General features: G+C 35.8%; 1 protein-coding gene across 2 annotated transcripts in view; it reads left to right on the top strand.

Moving 5' to 3' along the window:
* The window catches only part of LOC120769808, a 182,886-nt gene that overhangs the window by 119,978 nt on the left and 36,794 nt on the right, over positions 1-26,114 (top strand). The window lies entirely within an intron of this gene.

Raw genomic sequence — 26,114 nt, 5'->3', positions numbered from 1 at the left:
AACAGAATTTTCGTTTTTCGAAGAAAAGTATTTATTCATTCGTCAAAGCACTCAAATTCGAATTTTTGGAGAACCTTAAGCTCTTTTAAAGATTTTTATTTATCCTGTAAAACGATCGATTTAGAGTTCTCTTTATTTTTTAGAAATAGGACAAAGCCAGACGGAACCATGACTGGAGGCTGGAGCATCCTCTAGTACCGTCCAAAAAGGTAATTTTTTTCCACTTTTATAATGGGAGAATAACCCATCATATCCGAATTTTTACATATTTGTATGGTAAGAGGTATTATTGAACTACAAAATAAAAATTATTTTATGTCCAAAAAAAAAAAAATGGCGGAAATATCAACTATTCCGTTGATTGACATTTTTTGCGGCCGTCAACTTCCTGATTAGGCTTCTTATCTGAAATTAAAAAGTAGTAAAAAAAATGGTTAAACCACTGTCAAAATGCCATTTTTCTCTGAAAAGTGCTCTATGACGCACTTTAGTATAAAATTGTCTATAAAATACGCTTTAATTCAAGTAAACTGCTTAAAAAATTCACTCGCAATTTTGACGGCCGGATAAAAAAAGTTAGTTTCGAGGAAACGAGCCTCAACGTTTTGATATTTACCTATAAAGCCGCTGCATGAAGTGCATTGGTTCTGGAAACATTTCTTCGAAAATATTCGGAGTATACCAATGAAACTTCGTGACTATATTTTGAATAGTTTTTTAATTGATTAGGGAAAAAAAAAATTTTAAATTTTTGAAAATTCTAGAGGTACATATGTATCTCCCCCCTTAAACAGTTTTTGTTCATAAGATGGAATATACTAAAGACATTATTCGTGCAGAGTTTTATCCCGTTATAATAATTGTTTATTGATTTGTGTACTAGAAACTAAAAGAATCAAGTGGAATTTAAAATTTTGTTATATGGGAAGTAGGCGTGGTTGTTGGCCGATTCCGGCCATTCCATAAGAATGTAAGAAGATTGCCATATACTAAATTTTCTAAATCGGGTGCTTTCTCATACCATTCTCATTTGTGGGTGTGGCAGAAGTCCGACTACGCCCGTCTACGAACTCCACCTTGCTATACATTCATGATATCTTAATTTTTACTCAAGTTGTAGCTTGCAGAGATGGACAGATAGACACCCGGATTTTTTGAACACATTTCGCATAAATACAGTTAGTTCCTTATTGGAAAATGTGTATTTAACCTTAAATTCCATCCTTAGACCTTACTTTTATCTTTAGGCTGGAAGAAGATAAGTATCATGCGATCCTTTTCGAAATCTCATTATACAGATTTCGTAAATATTTTTCTTAAACAAATGAAGATATGTATACTCGTATACTTAGTCCTCGCAACGCTGCTGCCATGCTGGTAATGTCGGTCATAAATTATCAACAGTCTTTTACACTTTTTAAAGGTGCAAAAGGGGGAGGGGTCTCGCAGTTAATGTGGTGGTAAGTTTATTATTTTTAGCAATTATGTCTCGAGCAGCTAATGATGAATTTATATAGGCACCCAACAAATGTTGATAGAACATAAAATGCGCAGGAAAACTTTTAAATCATTAAAATCACTTAGAAAATCTGTAGACAACACAGAAAGCAGTTCAGCAAAACAGTATATGTATATAAATTATGAACAGAAACAATTACGGTATGAAGTTAAGGCAGTAGACAGCAAGAACACTATTATAAAAGTGAGCTAAGGCGGAAGTAACGGCAAAATTATGTTTATAAATTTTCCAATGCCGCAGTGCTGCAGCGTCTACCCCCGCCACATGCCGTCGTTCGCGGCGCGTCGGTAATTCGGGAGCACATCGGCAAATGTGTAAATGCTGCTGTGTCAGGCTGCATTGCGTTGTTGCTACATACAAACACACACACACACATATACACCAAGCGCTGCGGCATGTGGCGCACATTAAACAACCGCCAACAAGCATTTATCAAAATTCTATTATATTTCGCCAGTATGGAGCATCGAACCCGCTTGCCTATGCAACCTGCCGCCTCATCATAAATACAAAAGAGACGTGTGAACGCGCGAATTCCCTCACTACCCACACCAACCGCCTTTCAGCAGGCATGCAGTGGCGTTTGGCAACTGTGTGAGAAAGCAGCAGGTTGGCGGGTTTGCAAAGACGTTCCACGGAAGTTACCGGCACAGGCGTTGCCGGCGACGCCAGGAAAGTAACTACATTAAGCGGCAGGTGGTAAAGCTTTGATGGTACACACACAATTCTGTATTCATTAGTGGTTTATGCGGGTGTGTGTGTGCGCGCCAGTTTAATGATGGCAATGAAGGTGCCTATGGGACATTAAGGCAGCATCAAAAGCAACAAAACACACAAATAAAATATAAAAACAAAGCTTTACGTTCATTGCAGCTGTGTACAAAATAATAGCAACAGCGATAGCACCCCGACGAATGCAAAAATATGGAGAAAGATGGCTGCTGTAATGCGCAAAAAAGTTGCATCAGCACCGTTATCGTATACCTTTTATATTTTACGTTTATAACGTGGAAGCAACAACAAACATTTTCATAAGTGTGCTTCTGTGGCGGCCTCTATGGAAAATAAAGGAAGCACACTGTGTTAAAAAGTAAATAATTCTAAATAGTCGGAAGAGAAGTCGAAGTTCGTTCGAATCTTAAATTATGTAGATATGTTTTTATTTCTGATATAAAAACTATTTCGATAAACACAGTGGATTTGGTTATTAGTTTGAGTGAGATATATGAATTAGTTTACAAAAATACGCAAATAATTTAGCAAGTACAATCCCTCACAACAAAGAAACAAAATTAGTTTTTTTGTTTATTTTTTTCAAAAATGCGTATATTAAACGAGCGATGTACGAAATTTATTCATAATGGTCAGTTTTCATTTCACAAAACACCCCAAAATATTTGGTCATTGATCAATAGCAGCACGCATCTATTTATATGGACGCCGTTGTTCGAAGCAAAGACTTTTTGAGAACCAAATTTCTGTTCAAATATCTGTCATGTTCTCCAAATCTGACCACAAACTGGTCAAATGGATTCAATACTGGACTTCTAGACGGCTAATTATCTGCATCCATGAAACCACGAATAAATTCAATGGCATCTGTTGAGCATGATTTGCTTCAAACGCGTTGTCAGATGATTCACCTGCGATAGGCTTTCATGTGGAAATCATCCCAAATAAGTCTTGACATTAATCTGGTCGATATATCCATTTCCTTTGATACAATTTCCTGTTTTCTGAGGACATTTCTGCGAATGCGTTCGCGAATTGGTTTGGACCAGGTGAGGACGACGACTTCTTTTTCTGTTATCATCTATAAAAGTTTGGAAAAAAACAATCATTATTGCGGTAAACAAACATTCTCAAAATAATAAGATTTTAAAAAGCGCATGAATTTCACTTGCACCTTTTCCACACTTTAGACATTAGGTTAAGTAAGATTTTATTTGAGCACTATTGAGCATATGGCAGCACTGGATGATGAGTGACGTGCATTATTTGATCTTTGTTCGTCGGGAGAGGACTTTACTTCTCAATTGCCCACACAGTCCCAAGTAGGACCTAATGGCAAAAGTTATTCTGCGTTGGATTGGTCTCGAAACGACAATTAAACAAGCGATTTTTTTTTTCATAATTACACCATTTTGTTAATTTTTGATATTTTTCAAAAATCGTAGGTCACTGTATAGGAAATATCTTTAAGTTTAATAACTTTTTGATTTTTTTTTGTTTCAGCTACTCATTCGGCCGGAATCATGTCAGCAGTTGGGGCACTTTTTTTGGCACCTCCGAAGACAGCCCATACCTACGTTATTTTTTTAACATTTTTGTAATCCAAAAATCTTAAAATATAGCTCAAAGTATACCTTATTACGGTCAAAGAAGTTCGAAATATACAATCGCGTACTTTCTCTTAAAAAGATTCACGAAAATCGCCAAATTTTTCATGCGCCACAATGGTATAGCCCCTTAATGCTGGTTCCAAAATAGACGAAATTATCTCGGACACAGTGTTTGGGACCCGCTATGAAAAAACACCCTCAATAGTGTGAACAAAACAGCCTTTCTGCATGTGTCGTCGTTAATTATGCCAATCAAGGTCGTCTGTAATGCCAGTAGGTTGTGACCTGTCCTTAGGCAGTCATGGTCGCCTTTCGGGACCGTGTGCGTAAAGGCATGTATGTTTTCCTTGGGATGGTTTTATGTGCAAGATCTTAGCGATCCTGCTGTTCAGTAAGACATTCCAATTTGACCTGATCAGCTCTTTCGGAAATTCTGCTGTATATCGTTTTTAGTAACTTCCGTATTTCTTCCTGTACTGGTTCGGTAGCCAGACGGATGGCACTTTAGGCAATCTCTTAGGCCCTTATGGCCTAGAACCCGGTATTTTACTGTGATCAAATTGAAAGGTGAGTTTTGTCCATTTCATCTCCTTTAAAGTAATCCCGTCCCGCTGCAATACACTTATGGCAACGAATTTTCCAGTCATCATAGCACTTGGAAAAATCCTCAGAGCCTTCTTCGATTAAGCTTTTATATCCTCAATTGAGTCAAAACGGTGTCCTCGGAGTGGTCATATGAATTTGCTAATAGTCTGAAGTTACACGAAGGTAAATCAGGCGAATGCGGTGGTTGCGGCACGATACTAGTTGAAAATGTGGCGAAATGATCACGAATAGCCAATGCAGTATTAGATGGTGCATTATCGCACTTCTTTGTTCAATAAATTCAGCCATAATAAAGCTCGAAGAATTCACTTTTAGAGCCTCACAAAACGACACGTATCTGAAATACTAATGAATATTTTGACTTGAAATTTAGCATATATATCACTACCAACTTACAGAAAAAAAATTTACCGATTCAAAAACACGCGAAGTATACTTTAGTTGCTAATCCATTGTTAATAGCGAAAACATAGACTGAACTTATTATTATATTTGAGAAGACACAGCATATAAATTATAATAAAAAATAAGGAGACCTTTTTCTTGAAAATTATCGCCACTCACTCTATGCATTTTAAACTTTGTAACAGAATTTATGGCAAGACTAAATACTAAATAAGAACGTAGGAAAAAAGTATTTCAGAGATATTTCGACTCAAATGTTTAATGTTCACGGATATCAACCCTGTCATCGCCAGACGGGTACAATATTTATTTCTTGTAATAAGTTTGGTGTCCAATTATGAACTATATAAACGATCTTGTTACGAATTCCGTAAACAGCGAGTACTTTTGTGTGAATTCTGTTTATATGATAAAGAAATGTATATGGTCGTAAAAGGTATGACCATTTTTTGTTACAAATCTTTCTCGAAACATCAACTGTTTGTATTATATAGTTTATTCAACTTCCTTCTAAAACCTTTTAAATATTAAAAACCAGCTCCCAACTCTTTAAAACTATCTCAGTTATTCCTTCGCTCTTTTTATCCCAGTCAGTGCTTAGCATTACATAATCGGTAATTTTTTTGAACATGTTAAAACTACAAATTTCTGTAGTAATACAACAACTTTGCCGAAAACTTGTTTTTGGCTTTATCACTTTCATCTTGAACTTCGCACGCACAACTGCGAGGACACGGAAAAAATTAAGTCGACGACAGTTTTATTGTCATTCAGAAAGTTTTCTCATAATGGCGGCACTGCGGAGCAATATGCATAGTTTGTGCTAAAATTAGAAAAAAAAGGATTTCAGGGTAGTTGGCTTTCACTAGATAGGAGAAGATTTTTGAGAGTAAAGTTATATGTGCACATACATTGTATAAAAGATTAATTTGCTTTACTCATAAAGTTTTCTTTAAAACATGCCTAAACTGCACCTATTATTACTTTTTTTTTTAATAAAATAGTAAAACAGTTCAGGGATAAAGGCTAGGTAAAACCACAATTTGTTGAATATTTGGTTTCCTTTAAAGATTATTGTCTTCTATTGCCTTCCTTGGTTTTCCCTAATATGATTTTTATACCTTCAAGAGGATGTTTTATGTTTTTTATCCCAGGCATCGCTATGATTTTCATATTACTCTGGCGGGACTAACGATCGATCAGGATAAAGATTTAGGGCCTTTATCTCAATATTTGGTTAGCAACCATCTCTCAGTTAAGTTTTCGTTAAAAAAAGTTATTAACTGAATGAACGAGTCTTGGTTGAGTTAACCAGAGTTTAATTGTCAGATGTGCTGCTAATCAGACATTGAGAAAACTACTATACTATACTCTTTTATGCTATAAAAAGTGCAACTGTGGGGGACAGTTAAATTAACAACTTTTTACTTCACTATTTTATATAAGCTCTTCCAAAAGTTAACAGTTTATTTCCCTCTCTCATTGCAACTAAGAAAAGATCTCTTATTTCTGTTAAAATTTATTGCCTAACGATTTGTTGCGTTTAATTTGTAGTACAAGTATACTTTGGAATAATTTCTCAATAATATGAATCAACCAAGAAAAAATTGTCCAAGAGGACGGCAATTTATGGTATACTAGATAGTTGACTTAACTGGGTAACTTGTTTACAACTTTCACGCAATTCCAATGCTATCGCCGAACGAGTAAAGCAGCATATTGCTCCCAAAGGAATTTTGTTGGTGATAAGACACCAATTACGGTAGTCAGCAATGTCTTGAGTTTTTATTGGGTGAGTGCGCGTCCACTTGTTTGCGCCACGAAGTAATTGTGATTCGTATGGCCCCGACTTGCGACAACCAATAAATTATGTCAGCGCTACATGACTGGGGTGTGAGTGTACGAAAGCGAAAGGGTAATCTAACGTATCTCTGCACTCCCTCTCATAGCTGAGAAACTCTTTGCATAAAGAAATTCTGCAATACTCACGTTGCTGTATCTTCACGTCTGTATCGACCAAAGTGCGACATCGGCGAAATATGCAAATGAATATTGAATATCTCTAAAAATTTATGTCTAAACTATGTGACAATAATTCAGTTGAAAATTTCAAATTTGGCTTACCCATTCTGTGCAAAGCTCTTTTATTGTTAACGTGCTTCTAAAATTTCATTTTGCCTGATGGCACAATAAATACTTTCAGTTGTGCTTACATGAGCAAAAACTTGTACTTTATTCGGGGAACACTAAGTCTTAAAATGTATGTAAGTGTTGGTGAGTTTTTGGTGGAGTTCATGCCGTGACTTTCCGCAAATGCTTTTCTGGAAGAATGGATAAATATACCCTGAACAGAGTATATTAAGTTTGCCACGAAGTTTGTAACACCCAGATGGAAGCGTCGTAGATATATGTATAAATGATCAGTATGTTAGCTCAGTCGATTTAACCATGTCCGTCTGTCTGTCTGTCCGTCTGTATATATACGAACTAGTCTCTCAGTTTTTAAGATATCGTTTTGAAATTTTTCAAACGTCATTTTCTCTTCAAGAAGCTGCTCATTTGTCGGAACGGCCGATATCGGACCACTATGACATATAAAGCTGCTATACAAACTGAACGATCGCAATCAAGTTCTTGTATGGAAAACTTTCAAATTTGACAATGTATCTTCACAAAAGTTGGCACAAGTTATTTTCTAAGGCAACAATGTTATCTCTGAAGAAATTGTTCAGATCGGATCACTATAGCATATAGCTGCCTTTTTCGGAATCAAAGGCTTGCATGAAAAACTTTCGCATTTGACGTGGTATCTGCACGAAATTTGACATGGATTACTGCTTAAGGTAATAATATAATCTCCGAAAAAATTTTTCAGATCGGTTAACTATAACATATAGCTGCCATACAAACTGAACATATATTTACTAAAAGAAATGCACCTGTGAAGGGTATGTTAGCTTCGGTGCAGCCGAAGTTAACGTTTTTTCTTGTTTTATTCGCTCTTGCACCCCCTTTCGCTTAACAATCTCGCTTCAGTCACTCTCATTATCATAATTGAAAACATTTATTTCTGTAGTCATAATGCTACCTAATTACAACACATATTTCCGCTGCTCTGTGCATTCGAAACTGGAAATGAAAAAAATGCAGAAAAAACTTAAACTTCAGTTGCACCGAAACTACAATACCTTACACAACTGTGATTGGTAAGTTCGTATGTCAGCTATTTGCTACAGTGGTCCGATCTGAACAATTTCTTCAGAGATTATATCGTTGCTTTTAGCAATAAAATTCGAGAAGATATCTCATCAAATAAAAACACACAAGTACTTCATTTTGATCGTTCAGTGTGTATGGATTGATTTTTTTATCTGAAAACTGAGGAACAAACTTTTATGATCCTTAAAACACTTCGCCTTGAAAATTGCTGGCTCGAAATCAGTTTTAGCCCCATAGTCTCGTAGGCAAAGCTGTTCAATATGATCCGTAGATTTTTTTTCTGTTTTTGGCTCCCTGTAAATCAACACGCTCTACTGTACAGTGTATACTATTTTTCACATGAATTGTACAATCGGCAAACTTTCATCACTCAGTAAAACTTCCGTTTAACGAATCGCCGAATCGAACCCAATAAGCAAGTAGTTAATTGAATTAATTATTAATTAATGTGAAATTAATATAATGGCAAAATAAATGACAATTTGTCAGCTGTCAGTTGAACTGCTCTGATTTGGTTTGGTTTGGTGCGTCGGGAACGGTTTTACACACTTTTTTGCATTATTTATCAACTTTAACTCCCATTGAATTGTAGAACCTTAGTACACGAGTTTTTGCTTTCCATTTTAACTTTTATTGTGTGGGTGTGGCGCAAGAGTTTATATAGTCTACTCGCGTGCATGTATATATATATGTATGTGTACACTGCATTGCATTGCATTGAACTGATATTTTTGTTTATGTTGTGGTGCTTGACTATTTGTTTTATGCCCACAAAAGCCACAAATGAATTGAATTTTATTAATTAATTCAATTCACTTATTCGTTTGCTGCACTCGCATAATGAACGCCCACATATAATTTATGCAAAGCCATGCGTTTGGCCATTAAATATATATACATGCGTATGTGTGTGTGTTTGTGATTGCTGCAGCGTATTCTCTTTTTTTAATCAACGAACTGTATAGTTATTAAATCTTCGGTGCTGTTTTCTTATTATGAATTCATAAGACAAACTGTCTTCTTAAAAAGACTCAAAAATTTTGGTTTCACTTTGAGCTAAAGAAACGAAACTTCTAAAATAAAATTAAAACAGCAATAAAAATTAAATACAAAGTACTTAACATCGTGGCAATTCGTAGTCATACATGTGAGTATGGACATAAGTATGTATTCATTCAAGTATGTCTGTAAATACTATATCATTACATAACCATCATATATTGGTTTTGGCTGTAATGTTATTTGTTAAATTATTCACATAATATTGAAATGAGCTATGTGGAAAAACTTAATAGTACATATATAGTATAGTCAATATTAAAAAAGTTTATTAAGTTTTTATGGCGCAAAAAGTGCAACAGTCATAAAAAATGGAATTTTTAATCAGCTGCCACTTCCGATTTCCGTTTCCGGTCACTTTGTCGCTTTGTGATTTGTCATTTGAGCCCAGCACAAGCTCTGCTTGCCTGCTGTCATCAGTGAATTTTACTGTAATTGTAGTTGTCATTGCTGATTGGTCAGCTATGACTTAAAAAACTTAAATTAAAAAAAAAAAAATTAAAAAACTATATATTTTTTTTAATAACTCGTAGTCTGTTATTTAGTTGTTTTTATTGCGTGAATGCTTAATTGGCAAATAAGTTTAAATATACAAATTAAGTAGATTGTGTCAATTATATGGTATTATATCATGCGCTTAAGTTCAAATTATAAATTCCATAGCCTTAATCCGTAATTTATTAGCAAAAATCAACAATAAAAATATAAAACTCAATTGAAAACCTAAAAATCAATTTTTTTTACAGACACACAAAAGTAGAGTAAATTAAAAACAGTAAATTAGATACCAGTATAACACACCATTATTTTTCCTGTTTCCTGTTTTGTTGTTGTGGTTGAAAAACACTTACTTTTAAATACCAGGTAAAGTGATATATGGGATTTTCGTATATGTATTAATTAAAATTCTTTTTCCACAATCGCAGCAGGGAAGATACTGGAAAATATTTGTTTTAGGTATATGGAGCCTATGGAAGTTTTTACGCGATTTTACCCATTGTTGGCACAGAGGCATACTGTCATCAAAAAAATAGTCTCCCCGATTTTCCATACTAGACCTTACAGATTGACCGATATATTCGGTAAAAAATCAGCTATCAATCAGGGTCCACATATTTGATGTCTGGGTCCCTGAATAATTATAATCCGATTTCAACAATTATTGGGTGTAAAATGTAACACCTTGGGGCTACTATTTGTGCAGAGGTTAACTCTGTTAATTTCATTGGTGCTTGAGTTTTATACTAACGGGTTCTGCAATAGAAGCGCTACAAAAGTTAATAATAATTAAATTCCGATAGGGACAGTAAACGACGTCATATTTTTTCCCGTTCTTTTGACATTTCTCTTTGGTAAGGTTTGTCATTTCACCACGGGAAGAAAATTTACTACCGAAATTCGGAGTCAATGGCTTCAACTTTAAGAGGGCTACGTCCAAATTATGGTCGTCATAATTGTCCTGTCAGATCTAAAATTGAGCGTCTAGTAGAAAAATTTGATTACACAGGCACAATACGAAATGTTCTCGCGCCCGTGAGACAAAGAATTGTATGGCTTCGTCAATAAGCAAAATATGCATTATTGGTCAGGCAGCAATCCACACGTACTCCATCCCGAAAAAAATACGGTTTGCTGCGGTTTATATTCCAGCGGCGTCATTGGACCGTACTTCTTCCGTGATGATCAAGACCGGCACCTGGATAACCTAATATTTTTGGCCCGAATTGGATGATATGAACTTGGAGAATATGTGGTTCTAACAGAGCAGCGCCATATAATTGTTTTACTGAAAACCAAGTTTGGTGAACATGTTATGTCACGAAACGGTCTAGTCAATTGACGCCGTCTATGGTCTATGCCAACAAGCCAGCGACGATTGCTGAATTTCGTACGTATATCGAACGTAATCGGCCGATTTATGCTTGAAAACCGTCGAAAATATGTAGCTATTTAGCCATTTAGAGCCTCGCCCACTTTTGAATATTCTGCAGCACACAGGTGTCCCTCCAATTGTGATCTCTGTACCAAATTATCGTTTTATGCTTTTATCGTAGCAATGGACCGATTACGCCTATCTGCAATAATAACTTTCTGTGGGCTCTGATATATTTATTTATCCCTATATCTATTTCGATCATTGTATTGTAGCAGCATGTCGCAAGATTATAGAAAAATCAATGACTTAAATACTTAAAACATGGTTCGACATTAAAAGCGATTTTTGGTAATTAGCAGAATATTGTCATTGTTAAATGGACGATACACAATCGAAGCTATTTTTCAGAGTACTTGATCAAACCACAAAGAGATATCTCTCTTTAAATCGTCTGTTTCCATTGCGAACCCAAAGTTTTGCCGTAAAGAAAATAACGTGTGTGAGTGTGTACGTCTAACAAATTCGTCCTTATGTCATCTCGAATGCGACATGTGTATCCAATACATTTGTGCGCAATTTGCCAAATCGCCAAGTAAACAGCCAACATTGTGTAGATGTTATCGCACAATAAAAGAGACATCACCAAAAAGATGTCGGAATTTTTTCTGCACACACATCCCCATATATAGTATACATATGTCTACTGTTTATGTGCGCAAATATTTTGACAACTTCCAAGTTAATCGTTACAAAGTTGAGCAAACAAAAACAAATAGCCAACGAAACGCTTGCTGATGTAAACAGACACAAAAACACTAATTCAAATACAAATACAGACACAATCCTAAATAGATAGAAATCGGGTCAATTGGCACGCGTTCGTTGCGCTTCACTTGCTTTCGTTACGTTCGTTCTGTTGCTCGGTTGTTAGGTCCATTCGATTGCACCTTGTGTCACCTTTATGTCACCAACGCAGGCGTCCCATTGACCTGTTGTAACTTTGTTACGTCTGACAGAAAGCAAACAATTTGATTTGAAGTTCAATTTGTAAATTGACTGTTCTGCTTGTACTACCATTCGCCTCGATTATATCGCATCTACACACACACAGTAAAATAAAAAAATAAAACAAAAAAGTTATTTGTGGGCGGTGTGTTTGTTTGAGCCTTAAGAAAATATTAAAAAAAATAAGGAAGTAAGATGCGTGCTTGTGGGTCCGAGAAGGTAAACGCCTTCATAATCAGAACAATAAACATTTGCCCAAACCAATTGCTGTGTGCTAGAAAATAGAGCAAATCGCGTTCTCAAACTTTAAACATTGAGAAAAGAATCTATTAGCAAACCATGCTGAAAAAAGGCTTCCTTTATTGTAATCTGTCTTGGTTTAGGAAAACTAATAAATAAATGCACTCAGCTGAAAAATCTTTATTAAATTCTAATACAAATTTAAGAAATTTGATTTTAAGTAATACCATATTCCGTCAACATATTATATAAACATATAATTTATAAAATTCAAGCTTAACCAAAATTATAACAAAATTAATTTGCTGCGGTTTTTTGAGAACTCCTTAAATATTCTTTCATGTACTGATTCATTTATTTATTATAGATAAACAGCATATGTGTCATAGATATTTGAGAACTTAAAAGGTATCCTTTTCAGCACAAAACCCGATATAAATAAATAAGCGTAACTAATCAAACATGCGAGCCATTTTAGCCATTAAAAAGCTTGTAGTTAACGAGCTTGAGCATATACATATACATATATATATGTATATATATATATATATAACAAAACAAGTAAGGTAGAAAAAGTTCGGGTGCAACGGAACATTTTATATTCTTGCAACTTGCAGGAATCAAAGCCAGAGAAATACCTTAAGGTGTAAAACGTCAATCAGAGGATAGGAATTCAAGCAATTTTTATATAAAAAAACATGTTTAAACTATATACAATATAAATCATAAACTGACTGATATATTCGACATAAAGTTTGTTAGACAAACGAAAATCATTATATGTTGCATATGATAGTTAGATTAGTCTCGACCACATTTTATCTATTTTTGCCAATACCACATACTACTAAAATGTTCCCTCGGTTTCATAAAATATCTCACATACAATCACTAATCACATGGAGTAAAGTCAGTCGGATGTTCGAAAATCCTGATATCAGTTATACGGGGGTTGGGTCAAGTTTTCCCTCAATTTTATCTATTTTAGGCACAAAAATACAATGTTATGAGTAGAACACACTCCCTCATTTTCATTGAAATAACTCATACATGTATGTTGGCCGAAATATGCGGTATTAAGTTCCCGAAAGTTCGAAAATCTTTATAATAGGAGATCTTAGGAAAGTACTGAAGCGATTCAACCCATTTGTGATACACAGAGATGTTATTATTGTATTCGGTATTCGATTCCTAGCTTGCACAATTTATGTTGTATCGTATTTATGTTATATTGTAAATAAGTGTTTAGTTATGACACTTTTTTGGTTAATAGCGTTTTGTGGGCGTGGCAGAGGTCCAATTACGCTCATTTAAGAACTCCTACTTCTTGCCAAGGAACGTGCGTACCAAAGTTTCGTCTCCTCATTCTGATATATGCAACCTCATATATATTTCGACTACTTTTAGGTGATACTCGTACGTACACCCGTTAGGTGAACAAAACTATTATACTCTGTAGCGACACATTGCAGGAGCAAAATGAAAAAAGGTATGGCTGTACTCTTAAATAGAGCCGCGAAAGCTCTGGATAACGTCTATAGATCATTTATTGATAAAAGAAGTTTCAGTTCAACGGATTAAAGCCAATAGTATTAAATCCATATTTTTTGAAGCTTCAAAAGGCATGTGTTCACATTAAATAGCTGTCGGACGATCTGTTTGGAGGCAGTTAGTTGTGCCGCCACTTCTAGCTCAATTTCCGCTGGTTGCGTCAGTTTGTTGATGGTAGGTCCTCTTTTTACTTTTGCGCTGAAATTTTCATGCTCTCAATGAAACTACTTATCTGATAAGCTTTTTGTGGGCAGCCATTTAAGGTTTGGTACCTGAAAAGTTTTAAGTATTTTGTATCTGGTTTGTGGTAAAGCAGGAAATTCACAGAGAGAGTAAAAAACGGTGTCCTTGTTCTCTTTTAGCTTGCAGCTGGGGCAAATATTGTTAAAGAGCAGACCCATTTGTAGCAAATATTCTCCAAATTGTCTCTTCTTTATTCAAGAGGACACCACAAACTATAACTGTACCATATACAGGGGGTGTCCTCACTCGGAAGTGGCTATTGAAGTCTAACCTTTTGAGAAAATAGTCTGATTTACTTAAATTTAGCTTGTTCCGGAAGGCGCTTTGTTCATAATCTTTTCTGTGACAATCTTCTAAATCCTTTATTCGTAATGCAGAACTTGCCGCTACTTTCCGATTAAAGACGTCTATGGGCAGCTGATGCAGGAGTATATTGAGCGTATCAATCGGACATGAATTAATAACTCTGGTCCCGCCTGCAAATGCTGCTCTCCGTACTCCATTTAGTCTATAGTATTTATTTACTGCTGGCCACTAAACCAAAGCATCGTATGTCAGATTTGGTCTATTGACGGCCTTATACATCCACATAACTAAAATATATTTGGTTTGAGTTGAGTTCCTGCTAAGTATTATATTCTTCCTTTTTCAATGTTAATATTCCAATTCAGTTTGGTATTGATTTCAACCCCCAGGTATTTAGCCGTGGGATAAAAAGGAATTATTGTACCGCCGACTGAGTAAAGATTAAATTCGGTTTTTTTGGGTTTATTCGTAAAAAGTTCAGTTCCGTTTTACTAAAGTTAACACTAGCCCATTGTTAGCTGCCTACAGGTGTCAGCTTCGCAGAACTCTTTTCATGATTGAGGAAAGAAATATCCCTGAAACCATCAACACTACGTCGTCTACATATGCTACTGCTTTCACCCTTTCTTCATTGAGTTGAAGTACATAGTATTCTATTTAACGCCATTACCACTTCGTGGGGAAAGGACGCCTCCGTGAGGAGTACCTCTGCTTACGTCGGTTGTTTGTGTCGCTGATTCATTAGATGCTATAATCATTATGGTAGATATAGTACTTGACAATAATATTTATCAGTCTCCAATTTTGGGACAAAGGCGAGAGATATCTTCATATTAATTAAAGAAATATATAAAAACAAGAAAATACGACGAAATAGCTGTTACAACAGCTGAACCTATACTTAATTTCAGAAAACACATGTCGATAGCCTAAGATATCTCATTTACAAATAAACTGAAACCTATAATTGTATTAAGAAATCTTGGATGAACACAATGTCGCTACAACCTTGAATATTTCCTGAGCTAATATCGCTATAATTACTTATCATCATTCGTTGATGTGATTTCTCAAAACTTATTTTTGCTTCCATATTCGAAAATAAAATAATGGTTAATTATGAAAATTGCTGAGAAAGCATGGCTATCAAAATTCTCAAACATTTTAATACCGCTAATGTTTTTCCACTTTGTCTCTCTGATTCCATGTTTTGAACTTGACTTTGCAAGATTATTATTTAAAATGTTCTTACATTTGCCTCTTGTACACAAATATTTCAAATAACTCTCAAAAGCTTTACTAATAAATTTAATGTAATCATACCGACGTCATTTAATGAACGGTGATATTTGATGGAGCTTATTATGCAAACACTAAATGATGTTGGATTATTCTGCATATTAAATCCCGATTATTTCAATTTCATTACTACTTGCTTTAAGAGGTATTAGTTTATTAATGAATATACCAGAATACATATGTACATACTCGTACGTACTAATAAGCGCACATGCGCTTAAAACTGTAGTGTTGGAATGTCTCTAAGCATTTGCTACGGATTTATGTGGAATTAATCATAACCAATTAATTAAGAATATGCCTAAATAGTAGTTAGATACAAAGGCCAAGTAATTGACTGAAATATGGGATTGAAAAAGAGGAAAAAGATGATATTTGGAGTGTGTTACAACATACTCTAGAGAGTAACTAATTACTAGGTATATTTCAACAATGGTAGATTAAAAAGTATTGATAAATTGCTATACACTGAACAGGGTATATTAAGTTTGCCATGAAGTTTGTAAAGCCTAGAAGCAAACGTCCGTTATGAGCTGATTCGATTTAGCCATATCCACATTTTCGTCTGTATATATGCGAACTAGTCTCTCAGTTTTTGAGTTGTTGATCTGAAATTTTCGACACGTCCTTTTCTCCAAAAGTAGCTGCTCATTTGTCGGAACCGCAAATATGGGACCAATATATAATATTGAACAGAACAACGTTTAGCTGCCATACAAACTAAACGATCGGAATCAAGTTCTTGCATGGAAAATTTCGTATTTGAAAAAGTATCGTCACGAACTTTAGCAGAGACTGTTATTTAATGTAATCCGAGAATATCTGAAAGCAGTGTTGATATCGGACCACAACAACGTATAACTGCCATACAAACCGACCGAACAAAATCTAGTTCTTGTATAGAAACTATTTTATTCGTGAAGGTTATTCTAAGCTTCGTTGTAACAAAAGTTAATATTTTTATCTTTTTTTAACGTGGCGGGTTCCAATCTCAGTGCACAACCATGGGGAGTGTTGGTTCGCCTTCTCACTTTAGCTCGCCTTCAAACGGATGTTCTTTGGCTACCCAGAGGATACTTGCTGTCAGACCGGAAGTCGTGAGCTGCTTGAGCCATATGTAAAAGAATCGTTTCTAGTCACTACCAAGTGAATGTCACGCAGAGAACTTTCCTCACTTGCGTGAACTTCTACACATAACTCTATGATTTTTCTTCTTTTAGATGATTTTGTAATCTTCACTTTTTGTCTCAGCTAATTTTATAGTAAACTTACCGTTTCGCTGAAAATCGGAAATTTTCCTTTACCTTTGACTTCGAGTAATTTATCTAACATAACGAATGATGTGAAGTTCTAGTATGATATTCCAATCAAGTTTTGAACATATGTACGTTCTTTCATCTTTTTGTTAATTTATGCACCTTCACTGTCATTTTCTGTCTAATTTGATCATTTTGTGCAATTGTAAAGCAATTTATAAAGAAATAAAATACATATGTATGTATATTCGTGTGTAATATTTATGTAATTTCAATATACCAAATTATAATCCATTTTCTCACCAGCACCTCAAAATATTGAACACTTCTTCACGTGGTGTGATTGCTAGTAATTTTCACTCGCCGCTGCGGCGAGCTGAGTGTCGATTATTGGCATTGCTAGTGCGAAATGTAATAATAACTTACATAACAACAACAACAGCAGCTGCAAAATTGAGTTAGACATTAATAATAATTAGGAGAGCACAGCAAGCCGAGTTCGCTTCACTCAAAAGTCTCGTTGCTGTAACCAGACTGTATGTAACAACAACAACAAGTAAATGGTTACATTTCAATGCCCGCATACCAGGGTATTACTTTGTTTACTATACTGTTATGCTATACCATTGACATATGTATGTATCTACACACTAACTGGGTGCCTAATTGAAGTGCGTATACGCAGTGCGGTAATTTCATTATTGGCAGCGTCAATTGCGCCAGCCTAATAACAAAGCTTCGAGCAGCAGCAGAGATAAAGCGCCAGCATGATGGCGTACCAATGAATACGTACATATACATGCACACGACAGACATAAAGTAAAATATTATAGTTGTATAGGGACAAGGTGGCCGTGATGCTATAAGCTTAGCGTTGCATTGGGCGGCTAAATCTTGTACAGCTGCCAACGCCAGTAGTCATTCAGTTCCGACTACAACAAGAATAAACTAAACAGCGCCACCAAACATTGAATGCTTGTTATATGTGCGTGTATGTATGTGTTATTTGCACATAATTCCTAGCTTTAGGTACATATGTTAGCGGTTTTTGTCTGAAGTGTACATTGAGGTCAATCTAAACACTGACTGGTGTTGTAACTGACTGCCTGTCTAAGAAACGCTGTTCCAGCTGCTAAGCCGCAACTAAGCGCTATGTATGTACCATACTTGTGCTTGTACATATTGGCCCATAAATACACTTCCGAGGCTATTACTTTATGAGAGTGGCGGCTTTCTAGAGGCATCAAACCGACACAGGTTGCTTAGTTTAGCGCTGAGCATTAGTAGTTGAGATATCCTGAGCCTGTACATGTGCGGCTATTTGCTGTTTCGTCTTACTCGCTGTTGTGTTTCTGATTTGTGCTGGGTTTTTGTTGTTGTATCTGTTGTTGCTAATTTTCTCGCCTATATACTATATTGTTGACGTTGCGGAACGGGAAGTCAGAAATTATTATGGCTTTAATTAGTTGTTTTATGATGTGGAAAATTATGAGATTTATTGCGTTTTACGAGCTGCCTTCTCCTTGCCGCTTCTGTTTGTTTTATGCGCTCTTCTACACCACATTATATTTCTATTTGGGAATATACAAATAAGTATATTTTTGCACGCGGAACTCGAACGAAACGACGTAATTTGTCATTTACTGTTATCTTATAATCACCGATGATATGTCCACGCTGTTCACTGCCACTTCTTTTTCATTTGATTTTAATGAGATTCTGAAAATTACATGAATAGCACAGGAGCCATTCCTTTTCCAGTCCTCCGGGAATTGCGTGCTAATTAGTATTTCGTGTGTAAAAAGCCATTTCTAGTGAACTTTGATATGAGCTTTCCGTAAACCAATAAGAAATAGTATGTAATAGCTAGTCTTAATACTTGTAGGGATTTGGTGAAATAGTTGGAAGCGATATTTGAATTTTCCTTTCTGATAATGAAAAATTGTAAGACGGGGGAGGACCTCTCCGTTACAATTAAGCGCTCATACTTGGAGATACTTCCTTAGAGCTGTCCAAGGACCTATTTTTCTTAGTATCAAGCAAAAAAATCGTTTTTTTTTTCAACCACCCTAATGTACATATATGTAATAAATTGAATAGGCTGCCACATCTCTTTTTAAGACATTTCTGTCTCGCGTCAGCGGTCCGCTGAAGCGCAACAAATGTCGTTTGTGGCAACTGTCACTTCCCGCATGGCAGCCACTTTTTGTGCCACGATCTGTATGCCACACGATTTTCCTTTATTTTCTGATTAATGAAAAGTGCATTAGCATGCATCAAGAGGATAAATATATAAAGGGCAATGAAGCAATAACGCGATACACGCTGTGTGTGTGTGGCTGTGTGCGTGCGAGTGTATTTGCGAATGAATGCTTCAATGAATAGAGCGACTCTGAGAGGAGTTAAAAAAAGCGCATCGGCGCGGTAGAAAACAAATTTTTTAATTGCTGTGCAAACGAAAGAAAGCAAAGAAGAAAGCGTATAAACAAAATGATGAATGAGCGGTTGAATGGAGAAACTGCTGAAAGAGGTAATTGAAAAGATAGCCGAAGAAAGCACACACACGCGCACGCTCTTCTTTATTACTGAAACAAGCTTACGATTACTTTATATTCATTTGCTTTATACTCAATGGAATAATAAAAAAAGTATGTGTGAACCAATTTGAATAGCTTTGTATGCTTGTATAAACAAAGCGAATGCTTTCAAGGCATGACGCGATAGCTTAATTTGCACACGGCGTGCTGATAAAAAGGTGTTCGCTGTATTCATTTCAAAGTTTTAATTTTAAATAAAAAGGGTCGATACGTTTTTTATTCAAATTATAATATTTAAAACAAATTATGTTTAGGGGGCATACCTAGTGTGCCTAGACAGCCTAAAGAAGAAGATTTTCGGGTTCCACGCGATCACCGATGGAGTCAAAAACGGTACGCCACTCCTGCAGTCTTACTGGCTTTCTCTATCAGGCTTATACCCCAAAAAAATCAAAACACGCCAAATACAGCATTGTTTCCGGAAGGTCTTCGGAAAAGTGGTGCCTCCAACACACATTTTTATAAAAAAATGGTAAACTTTGGTGAAGATTTCTCGACATTCTTTTGTTAAAGACTTTCAAAATTATATCTCGAAGACCTGTGTAAAATATCATTAACATCGCTTGAGTAGTTAGGGAGAAATCTTGACAACCGACTTTAACATCAAAGTTTCGAGATAAAGATACTATATAAGTAGTTGATCTCAATAATAATAATACTCAACACTCCAACACTCCAACACTCCAACACTGAAACGCCCGACAAAATTGTATCGCATTCAGATCAAGAATGTTCATCAAACAGAATAAACTCAACATCACTATTCCTGAAAGAAATCATTTCAGCAATGAACGGTATAAAAAACAACAAGTCTACAGGATGTGATCGAATCCATGTTGAAACTCTGAAACACAGTTGTGATTCAAATTTTAACTTCCATTTCAGTAGGGAAAAGATCGCTGAGAGATCCTGGCCGTTCTTCCAGAGGAAGGCGGTACTTTTCAATGCAAAAACTATCGCGGAATATATTTCTATCAATTACGTCCTAGCAGGTGGCACAATAAGCACAATAAGCTGGATATAATATCTCCTGGTAAGCCGTCATACTGTCCCAGTGATAGAAAAAAATACCAAACTTAACAAGATTTTGTTGTAGTCAAAAATATAGATAGATAACATCACATAATACTAACTGGTTGAAGTATAGAAAATATATCAGCGGCCACATCAATATTGATTGCAAAATAAATCCAGGCAGAGATATTGATAAAACAAGTAAGGAAGGGCTAAGTTCGGGTGTCACCGAACATTTTATACTCTCGCATGGTAAAGTGATAATCGAGATTTCATTATCCGTCATTTACATATTTTTCAAATACCGTATTTGTGTAAAGTTTTATTCCGCTATCATCATTGGTTCCTAATGTTTATACTCGTATTATACAAAGAAGGCATCAGATGGAATTCAAAATAGCTTTATATTGGAAGAAGGCGTGGTTGTGAACCGATTTCAGCCATATTTCGTACATGTCATCAGGGTGTTAAGAAAACATTATATACCGAATTTCATTGAAATCGGTCTAGTAGCTCCTGAGATATGGTTCTTAGTCCATAAGTGGGCGGCGCCACGCCCATTTTCAATTTTTAAAAAGCCTGGGGCAGCTTCCTTCTGCCACTTCTTCCGTAAAATTTAGTGTTTCTGACGTTTTTTGTTAGTCGGTTAACGCACTTTTAGTGATTTTGAACATAACCTTTGTATGGGAGGTGGGCGTGGTTATTATCCGATTTCTTCCATTTCTGAACTGTATATGGAAATACCTGAAGAAAACGACTCTGTAGAGTTTGGTTGACATAGCTATAATAGTTTCCGAGATATGTACAAAAACTTAGTAGGGGCGGGGCCACGCCCACTTTTCCAAAAAAATTACTTCCAAATATGTCCCTCCCTAATGCGATCCTTTGTGCCAAATTTCACTTTAATATCTTTATTTATGGCTTAGTTATGACACTTTATAGGTTTTCGGTTTCCGCCATTTTGTGGGCGTGGGAGTGGGCCTATCTTCGAACTTAACCTTCTTATGGAGCCAAGGAATACGTGTACCAAGTTTCATCAAGATATCTAAATTTTTACTCAAGCTACAGCTTGCACGGACGGACGGACGGACAGACGGACGGACGGACAGACAGACATCCGATTTCGACTCTACTCGTCGCCCGGATCACTTTGGTATATATAACCCTATATCTGACTCTTTTAGTTTTAGGACTTACAAACAACCGTTATGTGAACAAAACTATAATACTCTCGTTAGCAACATTGTTGCGAGAGTATAAATATATGAGAATTTAATGATGTAATAACTAATGCAGCTGTATTGGCGACACCAAAAAGAAATAATAAACCAGTGGGTTTTAGAAAAATCACCAATAATGAAATAGAAAAACTTGTAAATGAGAAAAGGCAAGCTAGACGTGAATGGCAGTTAACTCGCTTCCCTTCAACTATTTATACTCCCTTTAAAAAGCCCAAAAGTCTTTCAAGCCACCAGTAGATTCCAACATGCGCCTAAGACAGCTAAATGATAATTGGGTACGTAGTGATGAGGAAAAGGCAAATTGCTTTGCAAATCACCTAGAAAAGGTATTTCAACCCAATTGCCCAAAGAACAACTTTAAGTTGCCAACCTTGCCCAATATCGCTAATGAGTCGCTTATGTCTATTAGGACTACTACTTCTGAAGTTACTAGAATCATAACAGAGCTAAATCCGAAAAAAACATCAGGATACGATAATATTACTCCAAAAATGATAATTGAGTTACCAAATAATGCTATAAAAGTGCTCTCCTTCCCTTCCTTCTTTAATGCAATTCTTGGTTTCGAATACTATCCAATTTCGTGGAAAAACTCGCAGATCATCATGTTAGATAAACCTGGTAAAGACCTAACACAGCCGTCTTCCTACAGACTAATAAGTCGCTTACCCTGTATTTCTAAAATATTTGGAAAAGTGTTACTATCAAGGACGACTCCTTTCCTCCGCGAAAATAATATGATACCATTATAGTTTTTGTGCTCAACATGACACTGTAGAGCAAGTAAATAGAATTACGAACGAAATCAGGAAAGCATTTGAGCAGAGAGAGTACTGTTCAGCTATTTTTCTAGATGGAGCTTAGGCGTTCGATAAGGTGTGGCACGAAGGCCTTTCATGGAAAATCAAAAACGTTTTACCTTACGAATTACATAAAACAATAAAAAACGATTTTTTGAAGCCATGAAACCCTGTAGGGAAATTTGAAAAGTCTTCTTGGGTAAAACTGTTGAAAGATAAACTGATTGCTACAATTTAGAAGAATGTAACTCAAAAACTATTTGAGATATTTAATTAAAATTTAGATATGTTATTTTCAATGGTATAACCTATTTTAATAAGATTAAGATTTTAATATTTCACACCAGGTGTCTCCCTTAAAACACAAACACTTAAATAACACATGGAAACACTTTTTTCTAGTTTGATCTAACCCACTGAAAATAATTAAGAATTACCACAGAATGCTGTTTACTGGTTCCTTCCTGTTTCCATGCCCTTCAACTTGTCTCAATTATTTCGAAACAAAGATTCAACGTAAAGGAATTTGAGGTCGAAGAAGGGAAAATCAAAACAAAGAAAAAAGTGACCCTAATTACAAATGATTTATTGAAATGTCAACAAAGCAATTGTGCAAAACAATGGGTGACAATGAAGTGACGAACTTAAAAGTTAAAGCAGAGAAAAATAAACCCTGGCGTGTTAAAAAAATGCTAAGTAAGGGAGCTTTAGAAATTAACAAAGAATGGGAGATTCGTAAAAAATTAATTTCATATTTGTACATAATTCTACGAATTAACATCTGGGATTCTTTGCTGAGACGAAATAAAATCGAATCATTTCTGAAGCGAATGGTAGAAGCAGCTGAAAAAGGGATCAAATACGACAATAATGTGCGAAAAAGATCATGGAACAAGCGTGGTGATGCTCAACTAATGGTCGGAAAGCCAGGATTTTTGTCTCGAAATGTTATGCTGAGTGTTTGGTGGGATTCGAAAAGAATCATCCACTATGAGCTGCTTCAGCCTGGTTAAACGGTTGATTCTACAGATACTACATATGTACATAGTCAACAACTGGTGAGATTGAACCAAGCAATCGAAAAAACGGTCAGAACTGATCAACAGAAAGGCCTTGGTTTTCCATCATTTTTGATGACTCGGCAAAAACTGGGACAGGTTGCCTGGGAAATTTTGATGCATCCACCATATATCCCTGACCGTGCACCATCGGACTACCATTTGTTTCAGTCAATTCAGAACTTTTTTAATGGAGTAAAGTTGGCTTCAAGAAAAGCCTGTGAAAATTACTTGTCGTAGTTTTTCGCCGAGAAACTAGAAAAGTTTTACCTTGATGGAATAATGTCTCTAGCGGAAAATGTCAAAAAGAGGTCGACCAAAATGGTACATTTTTTCGACTACCCAATATATGTTGCACATTCCATCCTACATATGATCAACTCACATATTTCGAACCACAAATACTCCCACATTTATATATGTAAAAGGTCTTTAAAAAGTGATGGTGATAACAATAAAACCGCAGTACATAAATCGCGGTACACTTTGAGCTTCGTCTGCATTTTGAATATTATATGTCGTAATTTCGAATGGAGAACATTCGTAAGAAATGAATTTCCTTGCGCCATTCGATTGATTGTTTTGAGAAGCAAATAAAATCTGCGCAGTAAAGTATACGTCAGTTATTTTCAATCAAGTGTGCCGAAATTGATAACCTGAAATCGTGACTGCTTTTTACAACTTTACATATTCTTTTGTGCTCTTAACTCCAATATGATGAATGTTACCCATAAATTTTAACACCTTCTTAGACGACGTGCAGGTCCCCCTCGTATTTTCAGCAGCAAGCAATACAAAATACAAAAAGAATTGGCACTTCTTTTGTGGGTGGTTGTAAATATGAGAGACCTTTCAGCACACCTTAACAGAGTGGGATAAAAAATAATTGCGAAAAAAGACAAAGAGCAAACAAAAAATGTATGTGTATGCAAACACCTCACACAACACAAATGGGCGAAACGCCTTTCTCATAGGCGGCGCTTGTCACGGCGTAACTTAATGTGATTTTATTTATTTTTATAAATTATGGCTTAAGCCGGTTTGGCCACGCGCCTGCCAAACGAAAGTTAAAAGCGGCAACAATAATAAGTTTTGTTTACAACACTTAAGTCAGTTTTTTGCGCGACTAAATGGAGATGCTGGAGCGAAAAATACAGCGATGTAATAAAGCATAAATAAAAAGCTAAGAACAAAGCGACCGAAGACAGGCCAGCGAAAGCCAGAAAAATCGGGCAAAACCGCACACCACGCTTACAGTGCTATCCAATGTCAGCGCCTGTAAAAATCCACGCGCAATGACAAAAAGGAGTGAGAGTTTAACAACAATAAAACAGAGCCCCCCGCCAGCTAACAGAGATATTTATGACTGTGTGTTATACGCGCGTGTAGGAAGGAAATTTTAAAGCCTCTAAATGTGTTGAATTCAAACTGAAAATCAGGCTAAAAAATAAAAAACCGGAAACGAATTGGCTTAGTGTTTATTATGAATTCTAAATTTGCAATGACTTGGAAGAAGGCTCGAAACTTTCTAAATTTATTATATACAAATTATTATTATTATTAGATATTTATTATAATTTAGAACAAATGTGAAAAAACTCTAGAAACCAGGGCTTTCGGTGCAAAAATGTTAAATAACTTTCAAGTTGAATCTTTTTTTTAAGAATTTTTCTCGCTTTTCACTCTTCAGTTCAACTCGGTCAGCTATTTGCTATAGCTATACGATTTAAACAATAAATACAGATATTGTAGCGTTGGCTTGAACAATAATACCGAATTTCATGAAGATATCTTGCAAAGTAAAAAAGTTTTTCAAACGAAAATTTGATTTGAATAGGTCAGTTTGTATGACATCTAGATGCTATAGTGATACGAGCTGAACAATTTTTTCGGACATCGCACCATTGTTTTGCATAATAAAGGGTTTTTTGGAAAGTAATAGGGCTGAGTCGATTTAAAAAAATTTATTGTATCAATCGTTTTCTTTAAAAACCTAGGCTCTTTCTGCGTCGATGCAGCGCTGCCAGGGCAATTTCCAAGCATTGAAGGCGTCGGGGAAGGTATTCTCCGGAATAGCCTTGAGAGCCGAGGTGCATGCTGCTTGAATCCTCTCTGTCTTCTTAAAATGTTTGCTTTTCATCGACCTTTTCAGGCAAGGAAACAAAACAAGTCCGGGAGAGGCTACATCTGGGCTGCAGTCTTTCGGTGTCGGCTTAAATTTTTTTATATCGAAACGTGAGGAGAAGCTGACTTACAAATACTATTGTTCCTAATTTCTACAGGTCAAGGAAACTCGATCTCAACTATTTAAGGATAATTTACCTATTTGAGAAAATGATATGAACAAAGAGTTCGACTGGAAATTTGCTCTTTCAAATTCGAACACTTGCAAAGTGATTTGGTTGACTTATTAATTGAAAGCTTTCACCTATAACGGCATTTGAAACACAATAACACATGTGAAATTATTTGATGTGC

This window comes from Bactrocera tryoni, chromosome 2 (assembly GCF_016617805.1).
Source record: "Bactrocera tryoni isolate S06 chromosome 2, CSIRO_BtryS06_freeze2, whole genome shotgun sequence".
NCBI classification, from domain to species: Eukaryota; Metazoa; Arthropoda; class Insecta; order Diptera; family Tephritidae; genus Bactrocera; species Bactrocera tryoni.
The sequence above is the reverse complement of the archived record's forward strand: the minus strand, read 5'-3'. Positions and strand labels throughout refer to the sequence as shown.